Source organism: Pholcus phalangioides, unplaced genomic scaffold, assembly GCF_987345545.1.
Source record: "Pholcus phalangioides strain wild (caught in Gottingen) unplaced genomic scaffold, Ppha-v1.0 ptg000010l_1, whole genome shotgun sequence".
Lineage (NCBI taxonomy): Eukaryota > Metazoa > Arthropoda > Arachnida > Araneae > Pholcidae > Pholcus > Pholcus phalangioides.
This window is the reverse complement of record NW_028301603.1, coordinates 10,180,861-10,190,624: the sequence shown is the minus strand read 5'-3', so window position 1 is coordinate 10,190,624 and position 9,764 is coordinate 10,180,861.

The following is a 9,764-nucleotide window of genomic DNA, read 5'->3' as shown; positions in this document are numbered from 1 at the left end:
AATGAAAGAAATAATTTCAGCATTAATGAAAGAAATAATTTCAGCATTAATGAAAGAAATAATTTCAGCATTAATGGAAGAAAATATTCTAGAATTAATGTAAGAGATAATTACAGCATTGATAAAAGTGATAATTCCAAAATTAATGAAAGAATTAATGAAAGCGATAATAATAAAATTAATGAAAGAATTAATGAAAGCGATAATAATAAAATTAATGAAAGAATTAATGAAAGCGATAATAATAAAATTAATGAAAGATAATTCCAGAATGAAGGAAAGAGATAATTCCAAAATTAATGAAAAAGAGATAATTTCAAAATTAATGAAAAAGAGATAATTTCAAAATTAATGAAAAAGAGATAATTTCAAAATTAATGAAAAAGAGATAATTTCAAAATTAATGAAAAAGAGATAATTTCAAAATTAATGAAAAAGAGATAATTTCAAAATTAATGAAAAAGAGATAATTTCAAAATTAATGAAAAAGAGATAATTTCAAAATTAATGAAAAAGAGATAATTTCAAAATAAATGAAAGAGACAATTCCAGAATTCGTGGTATAATTTCAGAATCAATGAAAGAAATAATTCCTGCATTAATAAACGAAATAATTTCAGCATTAATGAAAGAAAAAATTCCAGAATTGATGAAAGCAATTATTTCAGAAGTAATGAAAAAAATAATAATTAATAATGGAAATAAAATTCCAGAATTAATGAAAGAATATTCAAAAAATAATGAAGGAAAATCCAGAATTTATGAAGGAAAATTCAAGAAATAATGAAAGAAATGATCCTAGTATTAATGAAATAAATAATTTGATATTTTTTTCACCTTTAGATGAGTGCTCGATCTTTTTTTTAAATCTTTAAAACCCAATATTTAGAGACCGAAATTCTATGGAAAAATTCTATGGACCATTTCTATGGAAAAATTGCCAGGCGGGAAGTTTGTTTTCACCGAGTCCCGTAATTTCCTTGCATTTGATGTCCTTGCAGTCGCGGTGGCTGGATGCTCCCTCTAGTAATAAGTCCGACCAGTAATGTCGTCTGCTTCTCTCCAGGTTACTCGTTTTGGGCGTCTCCTTGTGTCCTGAAGAAATTACTGAACTGACAGTTTGAACTTCCAGTTCTGTTTGTGAGCTTAGCTTGTAGGGAACCGACTTCTTCACTGTCGTCTGCTCATTAAGAGGCTCTTTGTTTTGGACGTCTCCTTATGCTCAAATAAAATAACCGAACTTATAGTTTAAGTTTCCAGTTCAGTTCACGAGCTTTGTTTATAAGGAGCTGAGCGGAATAAAGAATATAGTTTTTTTCACTTTGAACTTCATCATCACCACATTAGTCACTTTTAAATTTGACATTAGATGGCAGCACATTACTATAAAGTGCAGTGTGAAAAAATTCACTTTTTACGATCTTACCTGTCGTCGGACGTGGAGGTCCTATGTTTTGGATGTCTCCTTGGGTCTTGAAAAAATTACTGAACTGGAATTTTGATCTTTCAGGTCAGTTTATAAGCTTTGTTTATAAGGAGCGTAGCTGAATGAAGAATTTAGTTTTTTATACCTGAGCTTCTCGTCATCACCACATAAGGCACTTCTGATTTTGAAAGTAGGTAGCAGCACCAACAATATTTTTAAAAATGAATTTCTTAAAGTATTCTAGAGTATTAAATTAATTTTAATTCCCTTTTAAAATTGTTAGTGCCATTGTGAATTCGCGGCAAATGCTACAAGGCAAAAAAAAAAAAACCAAAAAAACTGCTATTGGCGGATGGCGTAACAGTTCGAGTCACCCGGTATATACGGATACGGATTTTGTCATTGCGTAACCGAGTGACAAAACTGTTCATGTGAACATAATAATGATTCATTATCAGGATGTCAAGCCCATCGGGAAATATAAATAAGGGGCCATTCAAGTATTACGTAAGCAGATTTTCAGCCATTTTTGACCCCCCCCCCCCCCCGTCAGCAAAATATTTCGTCAGCAGCTTAGAATATTTCATATCTTCAAAGAGGGGTGGTTGATGACGTACCCCCCCCCCTTACCATCAAAAGTCAGCAAATCCGAAACCCCCTCCCTCCCCTCGATGCTGACGTAATACTTGAATGACCCCCCTAATCAGATTTTCAAATAAGAAAATTATCAATTTGTTGACTTCAATTTCGATACGGTGAAAATCTGATATTTCGTTGGATGACAAGTTACCTTCAAGTGGCTTTTTGGTTCGTAATATGGCCGCTCTCTCGCAGGCGAACGAAGCAACGTGCGAGTTGGCTTAAACACAACACAATATTTCACATAATAATCTGTACTATATTTAATATACAGGGCGCATAGGTAACGGGGAATATGGCATTTTACTGGCGAACCATTGGTCCTAGAGGCATAATTCCAGTTGGAAAAAGTTCCCGAATAATGTGTAGTACTCAGATATTTGATTCATGTTGCCAGGGGGTTATATAGTTGTTGAAATAAAAATATTAACTTTTTATGTGCACACCCTGTTCCCCAAAATCCAATTGGAAAGTTGTTTCCCGGTCTCCAACAAAAAAATTCATCGTTTCTAAGTGCAATATTCACTGAGATATTCGAAGAAAGTTGGAAAAAAACATCATTAAATGCGAGGAAACCATTCTACCCGCGTTTAATGCTATTTTTTTCCCTCAAATTTCCTCAATTTTTCGAATTCGCATGTCTCGGTGAATATTGCATTTAGAAACGTGAAATTATTTTAGTTGGCATCGGGAAAGACAGAGCAACAACAACGTCTTAATTGGGTTCTTTGGCACACGGGGATGGTATAAAAAGTTTTTTATTTTTACTTTATAACTACACAACCCCTTACAACATGAATGACATATCTGAGTTTGGCACGTGATTCGGACACTTTTTCTAGTTGGGTATGTCTTTAAGACTAACGGCTCGCAAGTGGTGCCATACGCCCTGTTACCCATGCAGTCTACATATACACGTAAAAAAATACAGTCGACTCCCGTTTTAACGAATACCGTTATAACGGAAAAAATATCGTTTTAACGAATACTTTTCTAATCCCCCCCGGATAAGTTTACATAGGAACAATGTAAAAATCTGAAATTTAACGAAATTTCTTTATTACTCCTGTCTCTTGGAGTTCATTATAACGGGGTTGACTGTATTCCCACCAAAAAAATCTGATATTTTTGCAATTTTTGATGTGGAAGCAGTCCTTTTTATAATGATTATGTCATTTTACTTTTATAAATTTAAGAAGGAAACAAAGGAAAGAAAGGGTGGGGGAGAAAAAAAGAAAAAGGGCCAAGGGGGCTCGGTTGTGCGTAAATGCCTTGAAATTCCACTTGTGCGCAAGGGGATTCGGGCCTCACTCTCAGTTTTATGACAAAATTTCACATTTATGAGACGTTTGACTACGGTCACGATTAACCTCTTTATATAGCTCTTTCATTATTAAAATATTTCATTTATACGAAGAATAATTTCAATTATTTGACATTTTCATTTTTATTCGAACTCTCTAAATCTTTGGCATTTAGACATCATTTCGAACTATCAAATCCACGCAGTTTTTGCAGATTGTGAAAACGCGTCGCTGAATTGGTTGTGCATGCGTATTATCAACACTAAAAACCACAAATTTTAGGTTGACAGATACTAAGAATGAAGACTTGCGTGAGAATTTATTGCACTTTTCTGAGAAATCAACAGACGCAGTGAGTCTCAAATAAATGGATTTAAATTGCTTTAAATGGGGTCATACGCTATTTTAGATTTTTTTTTCTAATGCCCACAACATTGTTCTTGCAGGATAGGAAAATTGTATTGAAATTATTTGGGATGTTGCAGGCCAGCAGCAGGCTTACGTAGTAGGGCAGTTAATAGGAAGCATTACAGTATAGATTAAAAAAACTTTAAAGATGTGGTGTCAATCTTAGTCCTGCTAAGTCTCAATACATTATCTGCTTGGATTGCATATAGAAATCAATCAGCAAATCAAATGACGTTAAGATCGTCTTAAATATGTTTAAAATCACGTTTTTCCTGTTAAATTGAAATGAATGGCACATGAACACTTGCGATTTTGAAACAACAGCAAATTTATGCAATTACAGTTTCTTGAGTTATATAGCAATGTAGTTTTAAAAAATTTAATTTCGCGGGTATTTTTCCTCGTGTATGATTTGGTCTCTTGCAGTTCGTTATAACTGAATTCGACTTTATTTCTTTGCAGTGGAGGCAATGGGTGTTGGCACACCCCTCCCCAAAAATTCATTAAAAAAATACCCCGGAGCAATCCTTCTTTATTCAATTTTTATAAATATATTCCCCATCAGACCACTCAGGTTTGGAGGTTTCGCGAGTTCGATACCCGGTTCGTCCTTGTCAGAAAACTTTCCTGACACGGGGGTACAACAAAAAATGGCGACTTGACCGCAGCAAAAAATTGCTACCACACGGAGTCCCCCATCGAGGGGTTAGCGCACCAACCTCTCGATGAGTATAAGAAACAAGCCTGCCGTTCGGAATCGGCAATAAATTGCAGGTCCCGGGGTCTAATTAGCCCTGGTGTGCAGAAAATGACCGTGGTGCGAACCATGTCAAAATAAATTTGACATGAATTTTTGAATTTGACTCTTGTCTACAACAGCGAGTAACTCCCGCTATAAGGAGTTTCTTCAATATTTTCTTTCTTCTTTGTTTCTGCTACTGATGAAGGAACTTCATACAGTTCTGAAACGCGTATAGCCGTGTTCGTTTTGGAATTTTGGGTAAACCCAAGTGTCGATTATTTAATCGTATTAAATTTGCTAGAGTTCGTAATTTGAATTTTACACACAAAAAACTTTTTTTTTCAATTTTTTTTCCTTCAATTATTTTTCCCCTTTACCTATGATTTGGCGTTCCTCCTATCGTCGCGTCCTTTGCAGCCGCATGGGTCGTACAGCCCTATAGAGCCACTCCTGCACGGGGGGGGGGGGTATTTCAGAACATGAAAGAGTTAATAATCCTTTAATTCGAAAAACCACGAAATTCGTAACGCGTTTAGATACACAATGGGTGCCGTCTTCAGGTGATAAACCACGCTGACCGGAGATCCCACTTGGGTTGGTTACCGAATATTAACTGTCGGTTGTTAAACGGAAAAAATACGTCTGTTAGTGTCAGAAATTCTGACCCCGACGATTGACAAGCACAGACGTATTTTTTCCGCTGAACAACCGAAGTTGAGATTTTGTAACCAACCAAGTGTGATCCCGGTCAGCGTCATGGTGGTCCGATTTATCCTCTAAAATGGCACTCATTGGATGTCGAAACGCGTGAGAAATTTCGTGTTTTTTTTCCCTTTTATTTGCTCCTTTCGTTGGTTGTTGTTATGGAGGCAATGCCCCCCCCCCCCCCCCAGCGTCAAATGTGGGGTCGGCTGGTCTAATGTAAGGCGACTGGATAGGGGCTTATTCTAGTGGCTATAGGTAAGACGCCTTCATATACGTGTATTAAGGAGTTCTGGCTATAGGGAGGAGGATCTCCCTTTTTGGCGACGTCAAAATGATGCTTTTTGATTGGTTGCTGGTTTTGGGTCTATCGCAGGCTGCAGACGCACGTCAAATTTACTCTTTTTCCTTAAAAATTGTAGGAAGGAGGTTGCTGAAGTTGATGCAGTTGAATCCCGTTTTAAGGAATAACATTATAGCAAAAATCTCGTTTTAACGAATAACGTTATAGCAAAAATCTCGTTTTAACGAATAACGTTATAGCAAAAATCTCGTTTTAACGAATAACGTTATAGCAAAAATCTCGTTTTAACGAATAACGTTATAGCAAAAATCTCGTTTTAACGAAAAACTTTTCTAATCCCCCCAGATGCGTTTACATAGGAACAATGTACAAATCTGGAATTCTTTTATAACAAGTTTCGTTATAACGAAGTGATTTCTCTGGTCTTTTGGAATTCATTATAAAGGGATTCGACTGCACTAACCTGGACGGCAGAGTAAATTTTCGTTTCTAGTTTCGGCTTTGAAAGGATCATGGCCCGCCTCTCCCTGCGAAATAACGTTTCTACCCATGGCTCTCCTACAAGGTTGGGGGCTGACAGAGCTCCAGCCCTGTTGGCCAGAGACAATTATGTTTTTTTCATGCTATAAATTCTTCATAAAGGGGCTCGCCAAAGATCCTAGTCTATGGGGGGCCCTGCCTCTGGACGTCTGGACGGGGGGCATGTTCCTACCTGTTACTTCTAGCCAGGTAGGAATATAGGCTATTAATAGCCTATCAATTTGAATACATATAATCTCGAAAAAATTGAAACGGATCCCATTACCATAATGTGGTTTGACCCAAGGTCCATTCGTTAAGACGGTATATAGGGTATCTCATCAAGATAATTTTTGTTAGGGTTCGTTCTGCCACCTCGTCCACTGTAAAAAGTCACTTATTTTTATATTTTAGTAGCTTTTTTTTCCCTAAAAATTTACCATTACCCCCAAGATTGCTAATACTCAGTGCAATTGATCCCGGTTCCATCCTTACTTTCAGCCTCCCATGCCCCCTCCCCACAAGAGGGGCTGACAGGGCTTCAGCTCTCAGACGATTCTCAATATTTTTTTAATGGTGTAAATTCGCCATAGAGGGGACCCTTGGAAAGTTTTCTTAAAAAGTGGGGCCATGAGCCTTCCCCCTTATGCACCCCCCCTCCGACCATGGTTGGGTTTTTTACACGAGGATCCTCAAATGACCATGCACAGCACATTTAAGATTGATTGCAATAGACTTCGAAGTAACCTCAGAGCATTAGTCCCGGGAACCTATGATACTAATGAGATGGCCCTACCATTTATTGTTATTCCATCATGACACATAGCAATGAAAGGAATAGCAGGATGAAGAAAAAGCTCTGTGCGTCTTGAGAGGTGGAGAAACTGTTTTTTTTAGCACGGTCCAAGAACGATCCGAACAAATACAATACAGCTTTTCTCTCATAGACGAATGAATCTTGAAGTGTAGATCAATCTTCACGTCTGGAGGAAGGGCCGAAACTACGGTGATTGATTACAGTTTCCCCCAGGTGGCAAATAATTTAGGACAGGGGCGTCGGAAGTGTTTCTAAACTGTGGGTGCTCGTCTTTAGTTTTATATCAGAAAGTTTAAGTTCTGAATCAATACTAGGGGTGCTCGGATCCATGCCGCAAATTACTGTGGGTAAGCACCCAAAGCCAGTGCCGTATTAACGCATGGGCTCCTCCAGGCACGGCCCGTGGGGACTCAAGAGAAGGGGGGCCTCACAAAAATGAGATCCGGCTGAAATTTTCTAGGATTTACCAGGTAGGGCCTCCGAAAAACCACTTGACCTGGGGGCCCATGATTTAAGACGGCCCTGCACACAGCATCCCCGGCTCCGACGCCACTGCTTCAGGGGGGAAACAAAATTGACACAATAAAATACTCTCTGGGTTAAAAATAAAAAAAAATTCGTTCCCCACCTCCACCCTCCGACAAAATATATAGAATTCTAACTTGAAATTTTTACTTTAGAGTATTGGCATTAACTTGTATTGTTCCTAAGGTGCAAACACACACCCCCGCCCCTTTACAATATTTGTGACAATCTTTAATACCTATGAAAGTATAGGACCCGAGAGAGAGACCCCCAAATATTTTCAAGCTCTCTTAACATTTCCAGCAACTTTTGCAACTATGATTCTGTGGATGCAATGCCAGTTACTGCCGTGATTGTAAAAAAATTGAGTAATTATAATGTGCTTGCTAAATAAAACTCAGCAAATACACTCACAATAGGAAAAAAAAGTTTTATTTACACCCCCAATGTATATTTTCAGCATAGGAAACTATTTAGCATATGCTCTCCTTCAAGAGTATTTATTTATAAACAAAAGAAAAACATCATAGCAAATTACTGAAAATGGCAAACAAGGATGCGGCAGGAATATTGGTCTTGGCAACAGTTCAAAAATGGCAATACTGTTATGTGTATACTTTTCATTTTCTTTCTCAAGTTGATTGATAACACTGGACAACAATGAAATTGCATCTGACATGAAAATTCATACAATAATCTCACATACCATGAATAGAATTCCAAATTGTTTTGATCTGCTGAACATGAATACCACCACAAAGAAGTTTTATTGGCTCTCATTTAAGATACATTTATTAAGTGAAATGTTTTTTAAAAAATGCTTTACAAGTGGTATCATTTTGGGGAGCAATGGAACTATCTCTCCGCTCCGCATATAAATAAGAATTTTGAATGATTTCGACCTCCTGAACACGACTATCACCATGAAAAAGTTTTATCGACTCTTATTGAGATATTACCCAGTTAACGTTTAAAATGTGCTTTACGAGCGTTATTGTATGGTGAAAGAGAACAATGTTACCAGGAAAAATGCTTAACCTCAATTCTGGCTAAGTGTTGTTGGACAATTTTGATATGCTCCTTATGGTCAGTACAAGCAGAATGTAAAATGAAGTATGTCAGTCGCAATAAACAAATTATTATGCTGTGATACACTTGTTATTTCTATGAGAGAGAATTTTTGTTTTTTTTTCTTTACATTTATTTTATTTTCCATATATTCATGTTATGTTTCACTGTGTTATTATGTGTAAAAAAACTGTATAATTTCAAAGAAAATCATAGCCAATCCATTTTTTTTGTTTAATGGCAGGATTCGTGTTCAGCACACCGAATAACATACAAAATGACTATTTTTTGTTTTGAACACAGAAACTTCGTCAAAATTTGTTGTTCAGTGTATTTGGACAAACCAGAATTTATAAATTTTTCGGGAGAAACACTGAAAGTTTTATTGAAAAATTTCTTCTTCTTGACATTACAGAAAACTGCTCTCTCTTTTCCTTTTTCGAAGGAATTATGAGATTCAAACATGGTCATAGTCTACAAAGCAACACTTTTCCTTACATAACATCAAATACAAAGCCAATGTACAACATATGCAATTTGAAGAGAAATTTATTTTTCACTATTGTGTGGGATTATTACCACATCAACTACTTGCAAAAAACAGCATGGCTTGTGCAGTATAATTATCCTACATGAAGTGGCAAAGTTAAGAATCATTATGAGGTTACCCGATTCATACAACAATTTCGTTGAACTTGAAACAAACCACGCTCTGCTACAACTATTTAACTGGGCATGATAGCCTAGGCCAGAGCTTTTCAAAGTGTGTGTCATCACATCAACTTGTGTCACACAGTTGGTTTAATGATTTATGCCTGTTTGATACTTTAAAGTGGTTTTTTTCTGGGGAGCCGCTGGTCAAAAACAGTTTGACAACTACTGTCCTGGGCCAATAAGACATTTGTGAACTGTACCTAAGGCCCTAGTATTTACAAAAACCCAGACAATGTGATTTTTCATGATACTATAAACTTCTGCAATTTTTTTGAACTCTTTTGGCCAATTGCTCACTTACTTTAATTTTTGCAGGTCATATTTCCTATATTTTCAAGGACCTTTTAATGCAGGGCCAATCAGGCATGGACCCCAGGAGTCTCAAGTTCATAACATTGCTACTGATCAAAGGGTGCTCAGAAGTATCACAAGTCAAGTATTACAGTATGACCCTTGTCAGCATATTTCCAGTCACTAAAGTACAACTCACATGTTGCGATTTTTAGATAACATAAAGACTTTTTTTTTATCCCACCACCAATGCTACCACAAAACGTTTCCACACCAATATGTCTGGGAAAGATATGACGGAGTAG